This window comes from Pteronotus mesoamericanus, unplaced genomic scaffold (genome assembly GCF_021234165.1).
Source record: "Pteronotus mesoamericanus isolate MK-2021 breed Mesoamerican mustached bat unplaced genomic scaffold, CSHL_Meso_final contig_179, whole genome shotgun sequence".
Taxonomy (NCBI): Eukaryota; Metazoa; Chordata; class Mammalia; order Chiroptera; family Mormoopidae; genus Pteronotus; species Pteronotus mesoamericanus.
In genome coordinates this window covers 1,816,972-1,825,482 of record NW_026555075.1, presented here as the reverse complement: position 1 = coordinate 1,825,482, position 8,511 = coordinate 1,816,972, and the positions used below count along the sequence as shown (strand labels likewise).

Genomic DNA, 8,511 nt, shown 5'->3' with positions numbered 1-8,511 from the left:
CATCCAACAGATGTAGGAAGACCACTTGACAGTTTGACTTCATATCTGAAGATGAAAATTAAGTGTTTTGCTAGTAATGATGTGCTTACAAATGTATTTTCATAACCCTTTCCCATTCAAGGTATTATCTCTGGAAGCTCTTGAAGAAATAGCTTTGAGAGGTCAAGACTGCAGCCTCACACTCAGGCAACAGCACACAGATGTCCCTGCAATTTGCTAACTCATTTTACCCACCCCCTTGCAGCCAAGCCTCACTGATGTCTCATTTTCACTGGTATTTTTTCTTAGGCTTGGAACTTGCATAGCAAAATACTTAATTTGTAGATCTCTAAGTGCACGTGCATTTGAGGCCCAATCTCACCATGTAACTTAGCAAGTTTGGGCAAGTATTTAGTGTCTCTCCAATTTTCAGTTATTTATTTGTGAAATAAAGATACAATATCAATGTCACAGAATTGACTTGAGAATTGAATTAGAAAATGAATTCAGGGCGCCCACATCGCCTGGTTATTTTCAAGAATTATGTTAAGGAAAAACTTCCAGATAATTAGCAAATGAATGCTTTGTTTCTATGATATGCATTTCTGGTAGTCTACATTTCCATGTGCAAACTCTTATGTTCCTCTTACTATTTTCCAAAAACTGCACTAAATCTTCATATTTAGTTTTCACAACAAAGCCATGAAGTGGATAATTTTCATCACCTCAGTGAGGTGACTGAAGCACAAAGAGGTGAAATACATTGTCCAAAGGTAGCAGCCAGCAGGTGGCAAGCTGTGATTTGAACCCAGAGATCTGTTCTAGAGGCTTTTCCCTAGACCATAAATTTTACTTCACTCTGCGTAGTACAACTGAATGGAGAACAGGTAGAACACCAAGATAAACTAAATTTAAGCCAATAGAATTAGATAAAAATTTATATTTAAATCAAATAACTTCTATAAAGCTTCAAAGAAATGCTACATTAAAAACCTGGTTAAATTCCAATGTATCAGCTGCTTGAGTTATTTGCACTTCCTTGTGAAGCTCACCCTTGATATATAACTAAGAAGTATGTACTGACTACTCTAAAAACCCATATCACAAACAGCTATGTGAATTTCAGGAGACTTTCATTTGTTTTTGCTTTTCTGGAAAAAGCAAATACCAATAGCAGTATCTTGCTAAATATTTTTTTTAAACATACACTTCCAGTTTCACAGCACAATGCAGTTATGACTGAAGATTTTGCCTCAAAAAGTGAAAGTCTAATTGTGATTATAATGAATGCTATCTCATGACTCAAAAGTTTCTTGTTTCTTTTTTAATATATTTTATTGATTATGCTATTACAGTTGTCCCAGTTTTCCCCCTTTGCCTGCCTCTGCTCCTCTCTGCTTGGTATCCACCTTCCTGCCACCAATTCCCCTCCTTTAGTTCATGTCCATGGGTCATGCATGTAAGTTCTTTGGCTTCTCCATTTCCTATTCTATTCTTAACATCCCCCGTCTATTTTGTACCCACCAACTATGCTTCTTAATCCTGCACTTTTTCCACCATCGTCCCCTTCCCCCTCCCAGCTGAAAACCCTCCAAATGATCTCCATATCTATGATTCTGTTCCTGTTCTGCTTGTTTGCTTAGTTTGTATTTTTAGATTTAGTTGTTGATAGTTGTGAATTTGTTGCTATTTTAATATCATAGTTTTGACCTTCTTTTTTTAAATAAGTCCCTTTAACATTTCATGTAATAATGGCTTGGTGGTGATGAACTCTTTTAGCTTTACCTTGTCTGGGAAGCACTTTACCTGCCCATCCATTCTAAATGATAGCTTTGCTGGATAGAGTAATCTGGGTTGTAAGTCCTTACTTTTCATCACTTTGAATACTTCTTGCCAGTCCCTTCTAGCCTGCGAAGTTTCTTTTGAGAAATCAACTGATGGCCTTATGGGAACTCCTTTGTAGGCAGCTCTCTGCTTTTCTCTTGCTGCTTTTAAGATTCTCTCTTTATCTTTAACCTTTGGCATTTTAATTATGATGTGTCTTGGTGTGGTCCTTTCTGGGTCCAACTTGTTTGGGATTCTCTTTGCTTCCTGCACTTGTACATCTATTTCTTTCACCAAATTAGGGAAGTTTTTTTTATCATTTTTTCATATAAGTTTTCAATTTCTTGCTCTTCCTCTCCTCCTTCTGGCAACCTTATGATTCAGATGGTGGTACATTTGGAGATGTCCCAGAGGCTTCTTATACGATCCCCTTTTTATTGAATTCTTATTTCTTCTTGCTATTCTGGTTGAATGTTTATTTCTCCTTCTGTTCCAAATCATTGATTTGAATCCTTCCCTTCACTGTTGGTTTCCTGTAGATTTTTCTTATTTCACTTAGTGTAACCTTCATTTCTTCCTTTATGTTGTTGCTATAATCTGTGATTTCTCTGAGCATCCTGATCACCAGTGTTTTGAACTCTGCATCTGATAGGTTGGTTATCTCCGTTTCATTTAGTTATTCTTCTGGGGTTTGTTCTATTCTTTCATTTGAGCCATATTTCTCTTTCTCTTCAATTTTGCAGCCTCCCTGTGTTTGTTTCTGTGCATTAGGTAGATCTGCTTTGACTCCCTGTCTTTGTAGTATGGCCTATTGTACAAAAGGCACTTGTAAATTGTGTAGGGTAGAGTCTTAAGTAATAGCCAGGGCCAGAGTGGGCAAGCTGCTTCACTTCTTTGTGGTTCTGTGTGAGGGAAGAGCTCCGAGAGGGGACAGTGCTGCTGCCTGGCTCCTGAAGGTTTTCCCAGCACTTGCCCCATTTCTAGTCACCTGATCCACTCCCCTTATTCAGCTGGCGCCCTTCCAGCTGTTGTCCTTGTGCTGAATCCCAGAGTGGGTGGGTTTGTGTATGTTCTAAGACTGTGCAGGCCCTTTAAACAGAGTCTCCTGAAAATCAAGCATTTTCTTCTGCCACCCCAGCCACCACTAGTTTTTACAACCATAAGTTATGTGTATTTATCTTCCCAAAACTGGAACCATGAGCTGTGTGGTCTGGCCTGGAGCTGGGATCACTCACTCTCAAAGTATCTCACCCAGTTTTTATCCACCACATGTGAGTGTGGGACTGCCTGTTCTGCTGACACCACCTCTCTGTGCCACACTGCGTCTCCTCACCTCTCCACCGGTCTCCGTGTCTCCACCCGTCCTACTCGACTGGATGAATGTGACTTCTTTAAATCCTTGGTTGTTGGACTTCCATACAGTTTGACTTTCTAACAGTCCTCAGTGTTATTTATTTTGAGGTTTAGTTGTAATTCTCTCTGTGGTTGGACAAGGTGGTGAAGCATGTCTGCTTACACCTCTGTCTTGACCAGAAGTCAGTTTCTTATTTCTTTTCTTTGACTTTATAAATTATAGATAACAAAAGAGGTCCAGCAAGTTTAAGTGACTTAACAAAACAGTTAATATTACCAGCCCTGACAATTCTGTACCCAAAAAAGGGATGACAAACATTAGCCCCTACACCTCCATTTTAGACTCTCATATGATCCTAAGAAACATTTGGGAATATCTGCTAATCTTCCTTCATTTTGACATTAAAATTTGTCCTCTGGAATTAATAATTAGCAAAAATGTTATATATAGTCTGGGTCCAAATATATCCTCAAGAGCAAATGCCATTTTTTAATTGGATTAAACAGGAGATATTAATTTAGTGTTCTCAGTCATAACTTATACAAGGGATGTATTTATGTATATTGGAAAAATACTTTCTGAAAATTCAAAAGCATGCCATAATATTCACTTAGTAGATATTTTAAATACACATTTAAAATTGGTGTACAATGTATATAATTGTATGCAAGGCATTGTCTTTGCTTATGATTTTAGCCAACAATAAAATGTTTTTGTTAATCAGAGATTCAACCAAACACATAAACGAGAAAAATCATTCACATAATACTAGCACATTTAAAACCATACTTAAATCCTGGGACAATAAATATTTCAGTAACCATGAAAGCAACAGAAAACTGAGAATGGACCATTTCCCATTAAGAACCCCTGATCTAACCTAAGATGCCCCTGGTAGACACGGAAAAAATAAGCTTCAAAAATTACAGGGTTGAAAAGTACTATAGAAAACATTAAACTACTTACTCAATATTAAGTCTTACATGCTACTCTCTAAAATAAGACTTCAAGTTTAATTTCTCCTCTTCTTTCAACCCAACAGTCAACTTATCCAAAAGATTTCATCATAAAAGTATATATATTTTATCTCTTTAAGTTGTTAACACTCTAAGTTAAGATCCTTCCCCTGATTCCAGAATATTGGAATACTCCCCAGGTTGGTTCTTGGTTTCCATTTCCTCCTTGTGATAATCACACTGTTGCTTTCTGGACATATCACTGATATGCTAAAAAAAAACTTACTAATTTTTGGTTTGCAACCTTTGGAGTTCCCTCTGCTGGAATTTGAAACTGCTCCCAGTTCGCAGAAGGCAGGGGCAGACTGAAGAGAAAGGCAGACCACTCCAGATTGGTAAGTGGCAGATTTAATAAACAAGGGAACTTACCAGGCTTATCTGGGGAGGCCACTAGATGGGTAGAGCACTGCACCTTGCCTGCCTGAGTCTCAAAAGTTTATATACAAGCCTGCATGAAGTTCAGTCATGTATTCAGTCCAGATGGTCTCCATAACACCTTACTCTCTCAAGGCTCTGTCCTTGAAACAGCTCCAGTATGAAAATGGGAGGAATGTATTTTATATTTCAAGGACAGAGGCAGGAGTGAAGATTCTGATGGCCTGGATCCAGCTCTTTTGTCAACCATGGTCACACCCTCTGAATGACCTTCTCCAACATGGATCAAGAACAGTGTTTTCTTCCCTGAATTCAATGTCCTAAACATGCATCTCCAACCTATGTTTTTTTTTTACCTTTATCATCCACTACTCATATGTGTATGTCATACTTCAAAATAACAGAAATACTACTTATTTCCCAAACAGTCTGTTCTTACTCTCCTTCATATATACACTCCCCTATGTCTGGAAATAACATATTGCTTTGCCTATTAAAATCTAACCTATTTTTGAAGACATCCACTATTTTTGCTCATGTGGCATCTATTTCCCTCTCTTCTAGTCATGGCATTACAAATGCACTTTGGAGAACTACTCCTGGGCCCCAGGCCTGAGTCTTGATAAGCTGTCACCTTCCCCCAGCCAATGGAACCATATGTGTTCCAAGCCAGGCTGGAGAGATGTCCTACCAGGGGTGTCCAATCTTTTGGCATCTCTGGGCCACACTGGAAGAAGAAGAGTTGTCTTGAGCCACACATTAAATACACAAACGCTAATGAAAACTGATGAGCAAAATAAAGGTTTTAAGTAAATTTACAGTTTTGTGTTGGGTCACATTCATAGCCATCCTATTGTTGGATATCACACATCATCAGAGGATTTCATGAAACATAGTTCATTAATCTCTGATTTTCAGACACGTAAAAGTACTCTGAATTCAGTCTTTTGAAGGTTGGCTTTTTAATATTTCTTGCATTTCTGTAAGTCATCCTGTTTTTTATAACAAATAACTTTTAAAAAATTAACAAAATTATGATGTCCGGCTTGAGACAAGGAATTCTAACCACTAAATCCCATTGACATTTATGATTTCTTTAGTAAAGATATTTATGACCCTGAGAACTACATATGATATCTCACCTGTGTTATGCATAAAAAAATTAAATTAATGCAAAGAAATATCTTTAACTGACTGCTCATACTTAAGAACAGCTTCAAACGTCTTCCAGTTAAGATGGTGGCATATGTAAACGCAGCTCGCCTCCTTGCACAATGACATCAAAATTACAACTAATATATAGAACAATTATCACTCAGAACTTTCAGAAATCATGTTGAATAGAAATCTGACAACTACAGAATTAAAGAAACCACATCCATCCAGACTTGTAGAGGGGCAGAGACATGGAATGAGCTGGTCCCACATCCACATGTGGTGGATAAAAATTCAGGAGGGATATCTCAGGAGCAAAGAGTCCCAGCCCCACATCAAGCACCCCAGCCCTGGGTTACAGTGCAAGGAAGATAAGTTCCTATAACTTCTGGCTGCATAAATCAGGGCAGATTGACAGTGGAAGAAATTTCTGGAGTCCCAACCCACACACAGACTTACTCAGACTCACTCCCTCTGATCTCCAGCACTGAGGTAGCAGTTTGAAAGGCACCTGTGAAGTACAGGGAGAAACTGAAATGTTTGACTTCAAGGTGAAAGCTGGGGGACAGCTTTCTACCAGAGAGTAAGACAAGCAGAAGCCTTTTCTGGACCCTTCCACCATAGAGCCACAAAGCCAGCTGGCTGGTGCCATATCTAAGACTCCATTAATCTGGCTAACACTACTTGCCCTGACTTGGAAATCCCCAGAGATTCCATCCTGCCCACCTTACAGACCCACACCAAGCTGTTCTTTCATATGAATGGAGGTCTTGACTCATGCTTCAAAACTTCCTAAATTCCCTCAAACAAGCAAGGCCAGCCTCAGTGAGTCTCCAGCCCCTGTGCCTCTTGCCAAGTGGCCCGAAGCCCAGCACTACCAGCAACCAGCCTAGATTCACAGCATGACTTCATCTGGGAATCTCTAAACTCAGCACAATTAGCAGCCATCTCAGATTGCTTTATAGCTCAGGCAGAGTAGCCCCAGGCAGAATGCAGGTGGGTGCTGACTTTGGTCTACTCCCTCAGGGAAATCCCAGAGCCTGCGTACCCAGTGGACAGCTATAGACAACATTGGAGCTCCAGATCACTCTGGTCCTGCAAAGCTGATTATCCATGCAGGGCAGAGGTTGGTCATCAGCGGTCACAGCCCATCCTTGCAGCTGACTGGCCTGGGTAAATTCCTCCATTGACCTGCTAATACAACCAAGGCTCAAGTATAAGAGGAGGTTGTATTCACCCCACACAAAGGGCTCACCTTGAGTACCCAGCCTGGGTGATAGGGGAGGTTGTGCCAACTGTACCCTATAGGACACTTACTATATTAGGTCATGCTACCAAGACAGGCAGTCATAGCAGCTTACCTAATAAATAGAAACAAACACAGGGAGGCTGCCAAAATGAGGAGACAAAGAAACATGACCCGAATGAAAGAACAGATCAAAATGGCAGAAAAAAAACTAAGCAAAAGGGAGATAAGTAATCTATCAAATACAGAGTTCAAAGCACTGATTATAAGGATGCTCAAGGAACTTAGTAGGACCTCAACAGCTTAAAGTGTTCCAGTCAGAAATGAAGGATGCACTACTTGAAGTAAAGAAAACTTTACAGGCAAACAGCAGTAGAGTGGTTGAAGCCAAAAATCAAATCAATGATTTGGAGCTAAGGAAGCACAAAACAACCAATCAAAGGAAAGAAGAAGGAAAAAAAGAAGAAAAAAGACAGCCATTGCAGTACATTGAGCTCCATAGACACAGCGCCGGGGCAAGTGCAAGCCGGACAGGCACTGGGCAACTCTGTGCTCGCTGAGGAAAAGTAATTAAACATGGGCAAAGGAGATCCTAAGAAGCCGAGAGGCAAAATGTCATCATCTGCTTTCTTTGTGCAAACTTGCCGGGAGGAGCACAAGAAGAAGCACCCAGATGTTTCAGTCAACTTCTGGGCTTAGAGTTTTCTAAGAAGTGCTCAGAGAGGTGGAAGACCATGTCTGCCAAAGAGAAAGGAAAATTTGAAGACGTGGCAAAGGCGGACAAGGCTCGTTATGAAACAGAAATGAAAACTTATATTCCTCCTAAAGGGGAAACAAAAAAGAAGTTCAAGGATCCCAATGCACCCAAGAGGACTCCTCCGGCATTTTTCTTGTTTTGTTCTGAGTATCGCCCAAAAATCAAAGGAGAGCATCCCGGCCTATCCATTGGTGATGTTGCAAAGAAGCTGGGAGAGATGTGGAATAACACTGCTGCAGATGACGAGCAGCCTTATGAAAAGAAGGCTGCTAAGCTGAAGGAGAAATATGAAAAGGATATTGCTGCATACCGAGCTAAAGGGAAGCCTGATGCTGCAAAAAAGGGAGTTGTCAAGGCTGAAAAAAGCAAGAAAAAGAAGGAGGAGGAGGAAGATGAAGAAGATGAGGAGGATGAGGAAGAGGAGGAAGATGAAGAAGATGAAGATGAAGAGGAGGATGATGATGATGAATAAGTTGGTTCTAGCGCAGTTTTTTTTCTTGTCTATAAAGCATTAACCCCCCTGTACACAACACTCCTTTTAAAGAAAAAAATTGAAATGTAAGGCTGTGTAAGATTTGTTTTTAAACTGTACAGTGTCTTTTTTTGTATAGTTAACACACTACCGAATGTGTCTTTAGATAGCCCTGTCCTGGTGGTATTTTCAATAGCCACTAACCTTGCCTGGTACAGTATGGGGGTTGTAAATTGGCATGGAAGTTTAAAGCAGGTTCTTGTTGGTGCACAGCACAAATTAGTTATATATGGGGATGGGAGTTTTTTCATCTTCAGTTGTCTCTGATGCAGC

At 40.0% G+C, this 8,511-nt stretch overlaps 1 pseudogene; it reads left to right on the top strand.

The window, feature by feature from the left end:
• Positions 1 to 7,501: 7,501 nt before the first annotated feature.
• On the top strand, positions 7,502 to 8,187 carry LOC129065437 (high mobility group protein B1-like; annotated as a pseudogene).
• The last annotated feature ends 324 nt before the right edge of the window (positions 8,188 to 8,511 follow it).